The sequence below is a fragment of the Theropithecus gelada genome, chromosome 10, assembly GCF_003255815.1.
Source record: "Theropithecus gelada isolate Dixy chromosome 10, Tgel_1.0, whole genome shotgun sequence".
NCBI lineage: Eukaryota > Metazoa > Chordata > Mammalia > Primates > Cercopithecidae > Theropithecus > Theropithecus gelada.
In genome coordinates this window covers 35859544-35877156 of record NC_037678.1, presented here as the reverse complement: position 1 = coordinate 35877156, position 17613 = coordinate 35859544, and the positions used below count along the sequence as shown (strand labels likewise).

Genomic DNA, 17613 nt, shown 5'->3' with positions numbered 1-17613 from the left:
GAGTGTGAGTGTGAGTTTGTGAGTGAGAGTGTGTGAGCGTGTGTGTGAGTGTGAGGGTAAGTACATGAGTGAGTGTGCTAGTGTGTGAGTGTGATTGTGAATGAGTGATTATGAGTGAGTGACTGAATGTGAGTGTGTATGAGTGTGTGTGTCAGTGTGTGAATGTGCAAGTGTGAGTGTTTCAGTGTGAGTATGAAAGAAGGAGAGTGTGAGTGAGACAGTGTGTGAGTGAGAGTGTGAGTGATGGAGAATGTGAGTGTGAGTGAGAGTGCTAGTGTGAGTGACTGAGAGTGTGTGAAGGTGTGAGAGAGACTATGAGTGTGAGTGAGAGTGTGAATGAGTAAGAATGTGAGTGTGTGAGTGAATGTGAGTGTGAGTGGGTGTGAGTGTGAGGGTATGAGTGAGTGTGTGTGAGTGTGAGTTAGTGGGAGTGCAAGTGAGTGAGTTTGAGTGTGATTGTGTGAATGAGTGAATATGAGTGTGAGTGGTATTCACCTTCCCCTCGGGGGACTTCAGTTCGTTTATGGGTACACTTTGCTCTCCTGAAATACACCCTACATTCAAACCAGAGACCACAGGTTCCCCGAGGCACATCACAGGGCCTGATGGGAAGGCATTTTGGTTCGTGACGACCCATGACCCGATTCCCGGTGGCGCGTTTTTTTTTGTTCTCCAACAGGTGACTCACCATCCCTCCCTCAAACCTTATCTTCCATTCAGGGGCCTTCTCTGTGATTTGTGGTACCCTACCTGGCCTGAGACGCACCCTAGGATCGAACCAGGGATGCCAGGATCTCCAGGTACCAGTGCAGGGGTTCACGGGAAGACACTCTCGTCCGTGGAGACCCAGGAACACTTCTTGGTGGCACGTTTTATTTCTTTCTGCCACATATGCCCCATCTCCCATCACTCCAACCTTATTATCCCCTCAGGAGCCTCCGGCCCTCTTTGTGGTACCCCTAACGGGCCCAATAGCTACACTGGGTTTGAACCAGGGAACCCAGGGTGCCCAAAGAACAGTGATGTAGCTGATGAGAAGGCACTTTCATCACTAGGCAGCCTAGGAACGCTCCTGGCTGGCTTCCATTTTTTTCTTTTTCTGCCACAGGATCCCCATATGCCCTCCTTCTAACCTCACCTTCCCCTAGGGTCTTTCTGTCCATTTAGGAGGACCCCTGCAGGGCCCAAGACACATGCTGATTTCAAACCATGAATGCCATGGTCCCCAGGGGCCATTGCAGGGCCTGATATGAAGGCATTGTTGTCCGTGTGGGACCCAGGAACACTTCTAAATGGTGTGATTTTCTTTTATATTTTCTGCCACAAGTACACCAGCTCCCCTTCCTCAAGGCTTAACTTCCCCTCTGGTGCCTTCTTCCTTATTTCAGGAATAAGGAAGTGTTACCAAGAGGCACCCTGGTTTCGAGCTGGTTAGGCCATGGACCCTGGGTCCCATTGCAGGGCTGTTGAGAAGGCATTTTCTTCCGTGGGGGACAAGGAATGCTTCTCGACAGCCCGTTTTTATTTTTTCTTGTAATACCACAGGTAACCCGAACCTTATCTTCCAAACAGGGGCCTTCTCTCCGATTTGTGATACCCCTTCCTGGCCCAGGATGCAACTTTTTTTTTTTTTTTTGTCTCCCTCAGTTGCCTCTTTTCCTTGCACCTTACTTTCCACTAAGGGGCCTACTGCCAGGTTTGTGGTAACCCTAGTGAACATGAGAAACACGCAGGGTCCGAACCAGGTACATGAGTCTCTGGGTAGCAGCACAGGGGCTGATGGGAAGACACATTCATCCGGGGATGAGCCAGGAATGCTTCTTGGTAGTGCGTTTTTTATCTTTTCTGCCACACGTGCCCAATTCCCCTCAAACCTTACTTTCAACTCAGGGGCCTTATGCACTCTTTGTCATACCATTACCGGGGCAGAGATGCAGGCGGGTGAGGAAACAGGGACACCAGGTTCCTGGGACCCAGTGCATGGGCTGATGGGAAGGCAATTGGGTCCCTGGGGGACCCAGAAACCCTTCTTTCCAGTGTACTTTTGGTAATATCCGACACAGGTGCCCCACATCCCCTCCCTCAAACTTTACCTTGAACTCAGGAGTCTTCTCTCCACTTTAGGGTAACACTAGTGGACCTGAGATACACCCTGGGTTCAAACCAGTGATGCCAGGGTCTCTCGGGCCTAAAACAGGGCCTTATGGGAAGGTACTGTTTTCCCTGTTGGTCCAAGGGATGCTTATCAGTGATGCATTGTTCTTTTCTTTTTTGGTGACACCAGTGCCCCAGCTCCCCTCCCTGGAAACTTACCATCCCCTCAGGTGCATTCTGTCTGCTTTGGGGTACCCCAAGTGGGCCCGAGATACATGCAGGTTTCCAACCGGTAAGGTCACTGTCCCCAGGGCCCACCGCAGACACTGATGTGAAGGTACTTTCTTCCATGGGGGATGGGAAACGCTTCTTGGTGGTGCATTTCTTTTTAATTCCATAGGTAACCAACCTTCTGGCCTCAAACCTTACCTTCCCCTAAGGGGCCTTCCTCCCTGTTTCAGGTACCACTAGCAGGGCCGAAACACAGCCTTCTTTTGAAATAGGGACTCCAGGGTTCCTGGGGCCCAGCACCAGGGCTGGTGGGAAGGCACTTTCATCTGTGGTGGACCCAGGATACCTTCTCGGCATCAGGATTATTTCTTTCTGCCACAGCTGCACTACCTCATCTCCCTCACTATTTACCTTCCCCTCAGGGGATATCAGCTAGGTTTTGGGTAACCTTCGTGTTCCCATGATGCACCCTACATTCGAACCAGAGACCAAAGGTTCCCCGAAGCACATCACAGGGCCTGATGGGAAGGCATTTTGGTCCACGGTGATCCATGACCCGATTCCCACTGGTGCATTTTTTTTCTCTGACAGATGCCTAACCATCCCTCCCTCAAACCTTATCTTCCAATCAGGGGCCTTCTCTATGATTTGTGGTACCCTACCTGGCCCGAGACACACCCTGGGTTAGTATTAGGAATGGCAGGATATCCAGGTACAAATGCAGGGGCTCAAGGGAAGGCACTTTCTTCCGTGGAGCCCCAGGAACACTTCTTGGCAGCACATTTTATTTTTTTCTGCCACATATGCCCCATCTCCCCTCACTCCAAGCTTACTATCCCCTCAGGAGCCCCTGGCCCTCTTTGTGGTACCCCTAACAGGCCTGATAGGCACACTGAGTTTGAACAAGGGAACCCAGGGTGCCCGCAAAACAGTGCTGTGGCTGATGGGAAGGCACTTTCATCCCTGGGGAGCCCAGGAACACTCCTTGCTGGCATGCATTTTTTTTTCTGCCACAGGAGCCCCATATGCCTCCTCCTAACTTCATCTTCCCCTCAGTTTCTGTCTGTCCACTTTGGAGTACCCCTGCAGGGCCTGAGACGCACCCTGATTTAGAACCATGGATGCCACGGTCCCGAGGGGCCAGTGCAGGGACTGATATGAAGGCACTGTTGTCCTTGTGGGACCCAGGAACGCTTCTAAGTGGTGCGATTTTCTTTTATTTTTTCTGCCACGAGTGTACTGGCTCCCCTTCCTCAAAGCTTAACTTCCCTCTGGTGCCTTCTTCCTTCTTTGGGGCACGCATACTGTTACCAAGACACACCCTGGTTTCGAGCTGGTTAGGCCCTGGTCCCCGTGGCCCAGTGCAGGGGCTGTCAGGAGTCACTTTCTTCTGTGGGGGACAAGGAATCTTTCTCGATGGACCGTTTCTATTTTTTGTTGTAATACCACAGGTAACCCAGCTCACAAACACTGACACAATCACTCACTCACTTCCTCTCACACACTCACTCACACAGTCACTCACACTCACATTCACACGTTCATATTCACACATTCACATTCACACAGTCACACACAAGCACCCCCACACTCACACACACAAACACACACACATTCACTCTCACTCACACTCACAGTCACTCACACTCACACACACTCACTCACTCTCACACTCACAAACACACACTCACACTCACTCACTTTCATTACACACACTTACACTCACACTCTCCCTCATGCACACTGACTCATACACACACTCACCCACATTCTTGCTCACAGTCACTCACATTCTCACTCACAAACACACACTCACACTCACACCCACAACCCCACTCACACTCACAGTCTCACTCACTCACACACTCACACTCACTCACGCTCACACTCACATTCTCACTCACACTGTCACTCACACTCACTCACAGGCACACTCACACTCGCACACTCACAGACACTAACATGGTCACACACACACTCCCTCACACTCACACTCACACACACTCACACAGAGTCACACACTCACGTGAACTCACTCACACACACTCACACTCACACTAACTCAAACTCACACTCACAGTTTTTTTTCTACAACAGGTGCCTCACAATCCCTCCCTCAAACCTTATCTTCCAAACAGGGGACTTCTCTTCGATTTGTGGCACCCCTACCTGTCCTTAGATGCACCCTGGGTTTTTTTTTCTCTCCATCATTTGCCTCTTCTCCCTACACCTTCCCATCCACTCAGGGGCCTTCTGCCAGGTTTGTGGTACCACTAGTGGGTGCGAGAAATACCCAGGGACATAAGGGTCTCTGGGTAGCAACGCAAGGGCTGATGGGAAGCACTTTCGTCCATGGTGGACCCAGGAAAGCTCCTCAGTGGTGTGATTTTCTTTCTCTTTTTTCTGTCAGCGATGTCCCTCCTCCCCTCCCTCACAGTTTACCTTTCCCTCAGGGGCCTTTGCCCATTTTTGGGTACCCCTAGAGAACCCAAGACTCACCCTGTATTCGAACCAGGGGCACCAGAATAACCAGGGCACAGCGCAGGGGCTGATTGTTAAGCACCTTCATACGTTGGGGACACAGGCCCCACCTCTCAGCATTTTTTTTTTTTTTCTCTCGCGCAGTTGCCTCTTCTCCTTGCACATTACCTTCCACTCAGGGTCCTTCTGCCAGGTTTGTGATACCCCTAGTGGGCACAAGAAAAACCCAGGATTCAATCCAGGGACATAAGGGTTTCCAGGTAGCAGTGCAGGGGCTGATGGGAAGGCACATTCATCCGGGTATGACCCAGGAATGCTTCTCAGTAGTGACTTTTTAATCTTTTTGGCCACAGGTCCCCAACTCCCTTCCCTCAAATGTTACATTTCCCTCAGGGGCTTTATGCCCTCTTTTTCATACCACTACCATGCCTGAGATGCACTGTGGTCTGGAAACAGGGACGCCAGCTTGCTTGGACCCAGTGCAGGGGCTGATGGGAAGGCAGTTTCATCCCAGGGGGACCCAGGAATATGTCTTGCCAGTGTGTTTTTGTTTTTTTTATGATACTGGTGCCCCACATCCCCTCCCTCAAAACTTACCTTCACCTCAGGAGACTTCTGTCTACTTTTGGGTACAACTAGTGGGCCCAAGATGCACCCAGGGTTCAAACCAGGGATGCCAGGATCCCTGGGGCCTATTGCAGGGCCTTGTGGGGAGGCACTGTTTTCTGTGTTAGACTCAGGAATGCTCCTCAGCGGTGCCTTGTTTTTTTCTTATTGGGTGCCACCAGTGCCCTGGCTCCCCTCTTTTGAAAGCTACCATCATCTCAATTGCCTTCTGCCTGCTTTGGGGTACCCCAAGTTGGGTCGAGATGCACCCTGGGTTCAAACAGGAAATGCCACGGTCGCCGGTGCCCACCACAGGTGCTGACGGGAAGGCACTTTCTTCCGTGGGGGACAAGGAACGCTTCTTGGCCTCACTATTGTTTTTTATTCCACAGGTAGCCCACCTCCCCACCCTCATGGTTACCTTCCTCTCAGGGTTTTTCTTCCCTCATTTGGGTACCACTAGCCAGTCCAAAATGCAGTCCACTCTTGAACCAGGTACTCCAGTGTTCTTGGGACCCAGCGTCAGTGTTGATGGGAAGGCACTTTCGTCCGTGGAGTACCCAGGATAGTTTCTTGGCTTCACAATTATCTTTTGCTGCCACAGGTGGATCACCTCACCTCACTCACTATTTACCTTCCCTTCAGGGTACTTCTGCTGGCTTTGGGGTACCATTCACACTCCTGAGATGCACGCTACATTCAAACCAGTGTCCGCAGGGTCCCCATGGCCCAGCTCAGGGGCTGATGGGAACACATTTTGGTCCTCGTCGACCCATGCCCTATTTCTTGGTGGAGGGTTTTTATTTTTTTCTGCAACAGGTGCCCCACCATCCCTCTCTCAAACCTTATCTTCTCATCAGGGGCCTTCTCTGTTATTTGTGGTACCCTACCTGGCCTGAAACACACCCTGTGTTTGAACCAGGGATGCCAGGATCTCCAGGTACCAGCACAGGGGCTCATGGGAAGGCACTTTTGTACGTGGAGACCCAGGAACACTTCTTGGCAGCCCGTTTTATTTTTACTGCCACATATGCCCCACCTCCCCTCACTCCAACCTTACTATCCCCTCAGGAGCCTCCGGCTCTCTTTGTGTTACACCTAACGGGTCCAATAGGCACACTGGGTTTGAACCAGGGAACTCAGGGTGCCTGCAGAACAGTACTGTGGCTGATGGGAAGGCACTTTCGTCCCTGGGGGCCCAGGAACGCTCCTCACTGGCATCCATTTTTTTCTTTTTCTGCCACAGGAGCCTCCTATGCCCTCCTTCTAACCTCATCTTCCCTTTAGGGTCTTTCTGTCCGTTTTGGAGTACCCCTGCAGGGCCTGAGATGCACCCTGATTTTGAACCATGGACACTATGGTCCTCAGGGGCCAGTGCAAGGCCTGATATGAAGGCACTGTTGTCCGTGTGGGACCCAGGAACACTTCTAAGCAGTGCAATTTTCTTTTTTTTCTTCTGCCATAAGTGCACCAGCTCCCATTCCTCCAAGCTTCACTTCTCCTCTGGTGCCTTCTTCCTTCTTTGGGGCACCCATAGTGTTAACGAGATGCACCCTGGTTTTGAGCCAGTTAGGCCATGGTCCCTGTGGCCCAGTGCAGGGGCTGTCGGGAAGGCACTTTCTTCCATGGGGGACAAGGGATGCTTCTCGATGGCCCGTTTTTTTGTTGTAATACCACATGTAAACCACCTCACACACACTCACATTCACACACTCACTCACAGTCACCATCACACTCACACTCACACACACTCAATTCACACTCACACACTCACGCACACACAAGCACCCTCAAACTCACACACACACTCTCTCACACACACTCACTCACACTCACTCTTGCTCACACTCACAAACACACACACTAACACTCAGTTTCACTCATACACACTTACACTCACACTCTCCCTCACACACACTCACACTCACACACAGTCACCCACATGCACACTCACATACACTCACAATCTCACTCACAGTCACTCACATTCTCACTCACAAACTCACTCACACACACTCAACCCCACTCACACTCACACTCTCAATCACTCACACTTTCACTCACCCTCATGCTCACACACTCACACTCACACACACTCACTCACACACATTCACTCAGACTCACTCACTCATGCACACTCACTTACACACACTCACACCCACAAACTCATTCACACAAACACTCACACACACTCACATACTCACACTCACTCAAATTCACACTCACAGTTTTTTTCTCTCCAACTGGTGCCTCACCATCCCTCCCTCAAACTTTGTCTTCCAAACAGGGGCCTTCTCTCCGATTTGCGGTACCCCTACCTGGCCTTAGATGCACTCTGCATTTTTTTTATTCTCCCTCATTTGCCTCTTCTCCCTACAACTTCCCATCCACTCAGGAGCCTTCTACCAGGTTTGTGGTACCCCTAGTGGACACGAGAAACACCCAGTGTCTGAACCAAGGACATAATGATCTCCAGGTAGCAATGCAGGGGCTGATGGGAAGGCGCATTTGTCCGGGGGTACCCAGACATGCTTCTCGGTAGTCCATTTCTCTTGGTTTCTGCCACTGGTGCCCAACTGCCCCTTCCTCAAACCTTACTCATCCCTCCGATGCCTTCTGCCCTCTTTGTGGTACCACTAGAGGGCCGGAAACACACCCACCCTGGGTTTGAAACAAGGACGCCTGGTTCCCTGGGGCTCAGCACAGAGGCTGATGGCAAGGCACTTTCTTTCAAGGGTGTCCCAGGTCCTGCTTCTCAGTGTCATGTTTTTCTTTGTTTTCTGCCACAAGTAACTCACATCCCTTCCCTCAAACCTTATCTTGCAATCAGGTGTCTTCTGCCTACTTTGGGATACATATAATGGGCCCAAGACACATCCTTGGTTCGACCCAGGGAGGCCAGCATCCCCGGGACTTAGTGCAATGGCTGATGGGAAGGCACTGTTGCCCATATGGGACCCAGGAGCACTTCTCAGTGGTGCATTGCTTTTATTTCTTTCTGCCACAGGTGCCCCAGCTCCCCTTCCTCAAACATTACCTTCTCGTCAGGTGCTTTCTGCCTGCTTTTGGGTACCCACACTGAGCCCAAGACTCACCCTAGTTTTCAACCTGGGAGTCCACGGTCCCCGGGACCCAGCACAGTGGCTGTTAGGAAGGCACTTTCTTCCATGGGGGACAAGGAATGGTTCTCGCTGGTGCATTTATTCTTTTTTGTAATACCACAGTTAACCCACCTCCTCGCCCTCAAACCTTCCCTTCCCTTCAGGGGCCTTCTTCCTGCTTTCAGGTACCACTTGTGATCCCCAAACACACCCTGGGTTCGAACCACGGACCCCAGGGTTCCTAAGTCCCAATGCAGGGGCTGATGGGAAGGCACTTTCTTCCATAGGGGACCCAGGAAAGCTTCTCAGTAGTGCGATTTTCTTTTTCTGCCACAGGTACAACTCCTCTCCTCCCTCACTATTTACAGTACCTTCAGGTGTCTTCTGTCCTCATTGGGGTACCTTTAGCGGTCCTGAGATGCACCCTGGATTCAAACCAGGGACACCCAGGTACCCGTTCACCAGCGCAGTTGTGGAAGGAAAGGCACTTTCATCCGTGGGCCATCCAGGCCCCACTTCTCGGTGGTGCATTTTTTTTTCTCCCACAGGTGCCTCACCTTCCCTCCCTCAAACCTTATCTTCCAATCAGGGCCTTCTGCCCAATGTGTGGTACACCTAGCAGGCTCGAGTAGCACACTGTGTTCCAACCAGGGACACCAGGGTGTCTAGGTACCAGTGCAGGGGCTGATGGGAAGGCAGTTTCATCCTTCGGGGACCCAGGAACACTTCTCATCAGCACATTTTCCCCTTTTCGACATGGTTGCTCCCATCCCCACCCCTCAAACCTCACCTTTCCTTAAGGGACCTTCTGCACACTTTGTTTAATGTCTAGCAGGTCAGAGACGCACCCTTGGTTCCAACCAGGGATGCCAGGGTCCCCGGGTCCCAGCTCAGGGACTGATGGGAAGGCATTTTCATCCATGGTTGACCCAGGAACACTTCTCAGGGGCACGATTTTCTCCTTTTTATTTTTTTTACCACAAGTGTACCACCTCCACACCCTCACAGCTTACCTTCCGCTCAGGAACCTTCTGCCCACTTTGGGGTACCCCTAGAGAGCCCAAGACGCCCCCTGTATTTGAACCAGGGACACCAGGGGCCCTGGGACCCACTGAAGGAGCTCATGGGAAGGTACCTTCATCCCTGGGGGACCCAGGAACGCTTCTCACCAATGCAATGTTGTTTTCTTTTTCTGACACATGTGTCCCATATCCCCTCCCTCAAATATTACCTTTACATCAGGGGCCTTTTGTCTGCTTTTTAGTACCCCTAGTGGGCCCTAGACACACCCTGGTTTCGAACCATAGATGCCAGGGTCCCCACTGCCCAGTGCACAGACTGATGGGAAGGCACTTTCATCTGTGGTGGACCCAGGAAAGCTCCTCAGTGGCACAATTTTCTTTCTTTTTTCTCTGTCAGTGGTATCCCACTTCCCCTCCCTCACAGTTTACCTTTCCCTCAGGGACCTTTGCCCATTTTCGGGTACCCCTAGGGAACCCAAGACACACCCTGTATTCAAACCAGGTATGCCAGAGTCCCCGGGGCACAGTGCAGGTGCTGAGTGTAAGGCACTTTCATATGTTGGGGACACAGGCCCTGCTTCTCAGCAGTGTGTATTTTTTCTCTCCCTCAGTTGCCTCTTCTCCCTGCACCTTACCTTCCACTCTGGGTCCTTCTGCCAGGTCTGTGGTATCCCTAGTGGGCACGAGAAATACCCAGGATCCAAACCAGCAACAAAAGGGTCTCTGGGTAGCAGCCCAGGGGCTGATGGGAAGGCACATTCATCTGGGTATGACCCAGGAATTCTTCTTGGTAGTGGCTTTTTTATCGTTTTGGCCACAGGTGCCCCAACTCCCCTCGCCCAAAAGTTACATTCCCCTCAGGGGCTTTATGCCCTCTTTTTTGTACCACTGCCATACCCGAGAGGCACCGTGGTCTGGAAACAGGGATGCCAGCTCCCTTGCACCCAGCGCAGGGGCTGATGGGAAGGCAGTTTCATCCCAGGGGACCCAGGAACACTTCTTGTCAGTGTGTTTTTGGTTTTTTTTCCGACACAGTTGTGTCACATCCCCTCTGTCAAAACATACCTTCCCCTCAGGGGTCTTCTGTCTGTTTTGTGGTACCACTAGTGAGCCCGAGATGCATCCTGGGTTCAAACCAGGGACGCCAGGATCCCTGGGGCCTTTCACAGAGCCTTGTGGGAAGGCACTGTTTTCCATGTTAGACTTATGAATGCTCCTCAGTGGTGCGTTTTTTTTCTTATTGGGTGCCACCAGTGCCCCGGCTCCCCTCCCTTGAAAGCCACCATCCCCCCAGTTGCCTTCTGCCTGCTTTGGGGTACCCCAAGTTGGGCTGAGATGCACCCTGGGTTCAAACAGGAAATGCCATGGTCCCCGGGACCCTCTGCAAGTGCTGATGGGAAGGCACTTTCTTCCATGGGGGACAAGGAATGCTTCTCAGCATCACTATTTTTTTTTTGTTGTTCCACAAGTAACACACCTCCCCGCCCTCATCCTTACCTTCCCGTCAGGGGCCTTCTTGATACATTTTTGTAACACTAGTGGGTCCGAAACACACTCTGTGTTTGAACCAGGGACTCTAGTGTTCCCAGGGCACAGCGCCAGGGCTGATGGGAAGGCACTTTCCTCTGTGGGGGACCCAGGATAACCTCTCGGTGTTGCAACTATTATTTTCTGCCACAGGTGGACCTCCTCACCTCCCTCACTATTTACATTCCCCTCAGGGGACTTTTGCTCACTTTGGGGTACCCTTTGCACTCCCGAGATGCATGCTACATTCGAAACAGTGTCCGCTGGGTCCCCGTGGCTCAGCGCAGGGGCTGATGGGAAGGTATTTTGGTATGCATCTACCCATGCCCTGCTTCTCAGTGGAGCGTTTTTTTTTTTTTTCCTGCAACAGGTGCCTCACCATCCCTCCCTCAAACGTTATCTTCTAATCAGGGTTCTTCTCTCCGATTTGTGATACCCCTACCTTACCTGAGACACACCCCAGGTTCAAACCAGGGACGCCAGGGTCTCCAGGTACCAGCACAGGGGCTCACGGGAAGGGAATTTTATCCGTGGAGAACCAGGAATGCTTCTTGGAGGCGTGTTTTTTTTTCCTGCCACATGTGACCCACCTCCCCTTACTCCAACCTTTCTATCCCCACAGGAGCTGCCGGCCCTCTTTGTGGTACCCATAATGGGCCCGAAATGCACCCTTGGCTCAAAGAAGGGACCCCAGCATACCCGCAGCCTGCACTGGTTCTGATGGGAAGGCACTTTCATCCCTGAAGAGGCCAGAAACGTTTCTCCATGGTGCGTTTTTTTTCTTTTTCTGCCACAAGAGCCTCATATGCACTCCTTCTAACCTCACCTTCCCCTCAGGGTCTTTCTGTACATTTTGGAGTATCGCTAGTAGGCCTGAGATGCACACTCGTTTCGAACCATTGATGCCAAGTTTCCCGGGACCCAGCGCATGGACCAATGGGAAGGCACTTTCATCCGTGGTGGTCAAAGGAATGTTTCTCAGTGGCACGATTTTCTTTCTTTTATTTGTGACAGCAGTGCCCCACTTTCCCTCCCCTCAGAGTTTACCTTTCCCTCAGGGGCCTTTTGCCCACTTTGGGGTACCCCTAGGGAACCCAACACACACCCTTTAATTGAACCAGGGATGCCAAAGTCTCCAGGTTGCTGCACAGGGGCTGATTATACGGCTCTTTCATACATGGGGGACACAGGCCCTGCTTCTCAGCAGTGGGTTGTCTTTACTCTCCCTCAGTTGCCTCTTCTCCCTGCACCTTACCTTACACTCAGGGGCCTTCTGCCAGGTTTGTGGTACCCTAGTGGGCAAAAGAAACAAACCAGGTCTGAACCAGGGACATAAGGGTCTCCAGGTAGCAGCATAGGGGCTGATGGGAAGGCACATTCTTCCAGGGATGTCCCAGGAATGTGTCTCGGTAATGCGTTATTTATCTTATCTGCCACAGGCACCCTATCTCCTCTCCCTCAAAACTTACTTTCCCCTCAGGGACCTTATGCCATCTTTGTCGTACCACTACCTGGCCCATGATGCACTGTGGTCTGGAAACCAGTATGCTGGGTCCCTGGGACCCAGCACAGTGTCTGATGGGAAGGTAGTTTCATCCCTTGGTGATGCAGGAAAGCTCCCTGCCAGTGTGTTTTTGGTTTCCTTCCTACACAGGTTCCCATCCCCTCCCTCAAAACTTACTTCCCCTTCAGGGGAATTCTGTCTGCTTTGATGTACCACTAGTGGACCCGAGAGGCACCCTGGGTTTGAACCAGGGACATCAGGGTCCCTGGGGCCTAGCACAGGGCCTTATGGAAAGGCACTGTTTTCCCTGTGCCTTTCCTTACTATCCTTACTATCCCCACAGGCGCTTCTCTATGGTGCATTTCTGGCATTACAGTATTGTAATACTGTATAGTAATATTGCAATGTTACGATATTATACAAGTAACATTACAATATTTACTGAAGTAGGATATTTTTGTATCATGTATATGATGATAATTTATAGGGCATTTTAAATGATTTTTTTATCCTCCTTAAGTTTTAAGTGGATCTTGCATATGAAAACTATTATTATTGAGTTTGCCATACTCAAATTGCCCAAATGTCAGCTCTTTAAACAGTCAAACAACCAATTCATCATTGATAATTTAGTAAAGGTCATCGAAGGCTTATTTGCATTTTACAGTTTCATAGCTTAGGAGAGTGAAGGAGTACCTGCCAGGTTTGTCAATGCTGATGTTACGGTTTTCTTTTTGTAGTTCAACCGTATTTTGTATGGAGATATTTTGAGACCTTGTAAATATCTGGTTACTCCTCAGAACCCACTAGATTTAGCATTTCATGGATGCCTTGTGTTTGAAAAATTCTTACTACGGTGGTTGCCAGATGATTATTTTCTTATCTCTTCTTTGTTCTACATGGAGAAATAAAACCAATAAATAAGGGCGAAGGGAAAGCTCATGATTCTGGTGCTCCAGTTCCCCAAGATTAAGACATTTCAAGCTGACTTTGTCTTTTTGATTTGTCCCCGTTACTCTGTTGGCACTCTTTTACTTTCTGGCACAAGATGTTCGATGCTAATCTTGTATTTTCTCTGCCCCAACCCTGGAATGAGTAATTTTTCTTAGAAGCAGTGGCAGAGACACTGAGGAAGCACAGGCGTGCCCTCCCCAGTGTGCTCTCACTGGTCCCCAACAGAAAAACCACTGCCACATCCACTGAGGTACCAAGAAACCAGCAAAGGGCCTTGTGGCTGTCTGGGGACAGTCCTCATGGATTAGTCTTCGTGTAGCCTCTGTGCTGTGTCTTTAGATTGGGGCTCTGTGGGAAAGGCCCTGGGAGACCCAGCAGCACAAGGTGTCTCGTCTGCCAAACGTCCCTCCCTTCCTCACACTCTGACACTCAGGAATAGGGTAGATGGCATGTCCAGGCAGTGCCAGGCCACCTCACTGTCTCCTTTGAGATGGGTCCAGAGGGCCTTTGGGGTGAGTGTGGAGCTGGGCACCTGGAGCCTGAGACTGACTCTCCCTGTGTCTTGGAGGAAAGGCAGTGTCACCAAAACAAACCCAGGGACTGACCTCTAGGTACACATGCACGGAGAGAGGGTCTGTGAGCTGATGGGGACATTGTAATGAGACTTTGAGCACTGCTGCTCAGGGGTCTGGTCAGTGGACCACGGTCAGAGATGACCTGGTCATCAGGACCTAGTCAGCTGGGACCTGATCAGCAGGATCCTGGTTAGTGATGGCCTCCTCAGTAAAGGCCTCAACAGTGGGGACCTGTCGACCTAGTCATTGGAAGCTTGGTCAGTGGGGGGATCTGGTCAGTGGTGGCCTTATTAGGGGGCCTGATCAGTTGGAACCTAAACAATGAAGAACTGGTTCGTGGGGCCTATACAGTATACTAGGGGTCTAGTCAGTGTGGGGCCTTAGTGCCTTGGAGCCTGTTCAGTGAGGGCCTGGTCAGATGGGGCTTGGTCAGCTGGAGACTTATCCATGGAGAATTGTTCAGTGGGGGTCAGGTGAGCAGCAACCTTGTAAATTGTGGTCTTGTCAGTGGGAGCCTGGGCAGTGGGGACCAGGTCAGTTGTAAATTGGTCAGTGGGGTCTGGCCCATGAGGCCTATTAAATGTGGGTCTGGTTAGGAAGTCATGGTGAGTGGGGACTTGGTCAGTAGGAACTGGTCAATGGAGGAGTGGTCATGAAGGGCCTCATCAGTGGGAACCTGATCAGGGGTGGCTGGTCAGTAGGAACCTGGACAACTGGCCACTATGTGACCTCAGGCAGGGGGTTTGTCTGTAGATCCTCCTTGTCTCCAGCTGCAGGGAAGGTGAGTCAGGGCAGCCTGGAGGGTGGCTGGAAAGAGAAGGTGAGAAGATGTGTTGAATCCAGTACTATTTGGCAGACCTGCAACTTTACAAATAACCTGTGTTCCACCTAGAGAGGGTGCCAGCCCTCTCTGCTCTACCCCCTGCCTCTCCTCTGTCTGCATCCCCAGGACCACCATGAGTGGGGAGGGCAGAGACTGGGAAGCACCTGTAGAGACTCTAATGCTCTAAGATGACAGAGAACATGGGTGCACCTGTGAGTGGAGAAGCTAGGCCTGTCCAGAGAAGCAAGACAAACACACAGATAAGCGCGCACATACACACAGGCACACACTCATGCACAAACCCATTTCATGCACATATGTCAGTTCACGGGAGAGAGGACACTGACCCTGGGCCCTGTTGACCCAAGCAGGCTCTCGTTGTGGTGGGTTGTGCCACCCTACAATGTCAGTGTTGCTGAACCCCATTGCCTCTGTGTTGTGGAGCAGTTAGAGACACACAGCAGTGCCTGTGAGTGGCTCTGCATGAAGGACCATTTCCTAGGTGAGAGGCACATCTCAGCACAACTGACTGATCAGACTCAGGTGAGTGGGAGCTGCTCTCTTCTCTTCCTCCTGGCTTAGGGACAGTCGCTATCAGGTGAGTGGTACTCTGGGTAGCTATTCAGGGTGATCCCTGAGCACTCACCGGGTACCTGTTCTGTGCTGACAGTCGTTTCACTCATCCTCGCAGCTATTCCATTCTGCATCTTCTCTGATCACCCCTGTGACCACCCAGGATAACCCCATCAGGACCCTGTCATCAGGCCCAGTCCAGCTCCATGATAACCAAGAAGCAGATTCAGAGACAACTGTCGTGCCTGGTGCCTGCATCTGACCCCCCTTGGTGGGTAATGACCAGCAGAGCATGGAAAAAGCCAGGGCAGCATACAGCCAGCTGCTCTGCAGCCCCAGATGGCTCCTGGGCTTTGGGAAGCCATTCTGAAAAGGGAAGCTGGTCACTTTGAGGTCCCTGGAGAGAAAGTTGAATATGCATTGCAACAGCCCTGGCAGCCAGCAGCATGCCATACATCTTTTCACCCAACCTGTATGACAGAGACCCCCTCCTGGGGCACAAGTCCCATACCTAAAGGGTCCTGTCCCTGTCAGACTTCATCCTGGGCCCTGAGTGGGGAGGGGCACCATGGGCTTCCCTGCAGCAGCCAGGATTACTACCCAGGGGACTCAGCCTTCTGTGGCCCTGGCTAGATTTAGAATTTGGCCCAAGAACAGACAAGCTCACTCGGTGCAGCTTGTCAGTACCTGGGGCCTGTGCAGGCCAGGCAAGGCCAAGCTGACTCAAAGAGCAATCAGCCACCTCTGAAAGGGTGTGCCAGGAGCAGGTGGACAAGCCGCCAACTTCAACCACTCAAGGAAACAAAGGGATGGCCAGGTTCCCACAGTGTGAGTGACCACCACCTGTCAGTTGATGGAGTAGAGGCCTGAGGAAAAGCAGATGGCTCTGGGGCCCTACCTCCAGGGCAGACTAACTGATTTACCCTGACTGGCAGTGAGTGAGGTTGGTGGCTGGTCCACCTCCTGCTGGTACGCCTTTGCAGAGGTGGCTGGTTGCTCTTTGAACCAGCTTGGTCTTGCCTGGCATGCACAGACCTCAGTGCAACAACTGTGCTGCAAATGGAACCACATAGAGAAAATGAGCAGCAGGCTCAGGAGCAGGGTGTGCACTGCCTTTGGGGCTCCCTTCCATGCCTCAGGGCTTCTACAGCACTGGGGGCTTCTTGGATGCCAAGAGGTAGACCACAGGCCATCTTGAGGAGGACTCTGGTAAGAGTTTCCTTGAGTAAGTGGATGATGTCCAGGATGTTGGCCTGGTGTCCCTGAGACAGTACTAACAGGTCCACGAGTGGGTCCAGGTCCTGCCTGGGCTGATTGGCGAAGAGCTCACTGCCAGTGTGGAAGGCATCTGTGGTGAAGTGGCATCTGTGTTCAAGTGCAGAAAGGGCCCAATCTAGTCGATGAAACACATGGCCAGCTTCTGGGTGCAGACACAGTGCCACATCTTTTGTCATTTCCTGATGTGCGCCACCAGCACTGAAGAGACAGTCTGGAGACAGGGCAAGAGGAAGGCTGAGATGGTGAGTGCCAGATTCTTCCTGGCCCTGAGTCCACCCCCTGGGTGACACACTGAAACTTTAGGAATGGGAGAGCAAGATGGACAGCTTCAAGTGCTTCACTAAGAAGGTGGACTTTCCACTCAGCTCAACTTCACAGCCAATGAGTTGACATGCAAGCAGATGATAGTGACAGGCTTTAAGAAAAAGCATCAGAATTTGAGGCCGATTACATTATATATGCCTTAGAATATCACCATATAAATATTAGAATATCAACATATAAATTTGGGAAAGGAGACACAATTTAGAACCTAATATGCATTAACCCCCTGTTGATGGTAGATTCCCAGGAAAGTGATTACTGGGTGAAAGGATACACATATGTAAAATTTTTATAGCTATGACCAGACAACTTTCCACAAGGTCTGTGGGTAGTACATTGCTATCAATAGTCCCTGAATATAGCTGCTTCTCTGGACCCAGGCTTCCCTGGATGTTAACATTCTTTGAATTTTTTGACAATCTCATGTCTGTGGGGCAAATAAAAACACATTGTTCCTTTTATTTCCAGCTTTTCAACTGATATGTTTGAGTCACCTTTAGATGTAATTTTAAATTTGGAT

At 51.2% G+C, this 17613-nt stretch overlaps 1 long non-coding RNA gene across 1 annotated transcript; it reads left to right on the top strand.

Moving 5' to 3' along the window:
* Window positions 1-13650: 13650 nt before the first annotated feature.
* Window positions 13651-16063, top strand: LOC112633826. Its single transcript, XR_003121596.1, has 3 exons — window positions 13651-13770; window positions 15287-15461; window positions 15610-16063. It is a non-coding gene; the product is annotated as an uncharacterized LOC112633826 (long non-coding RNA).
* The last annotated feature ends 1550 nt before the right edge of the window (window positions 16064-17613 follow it).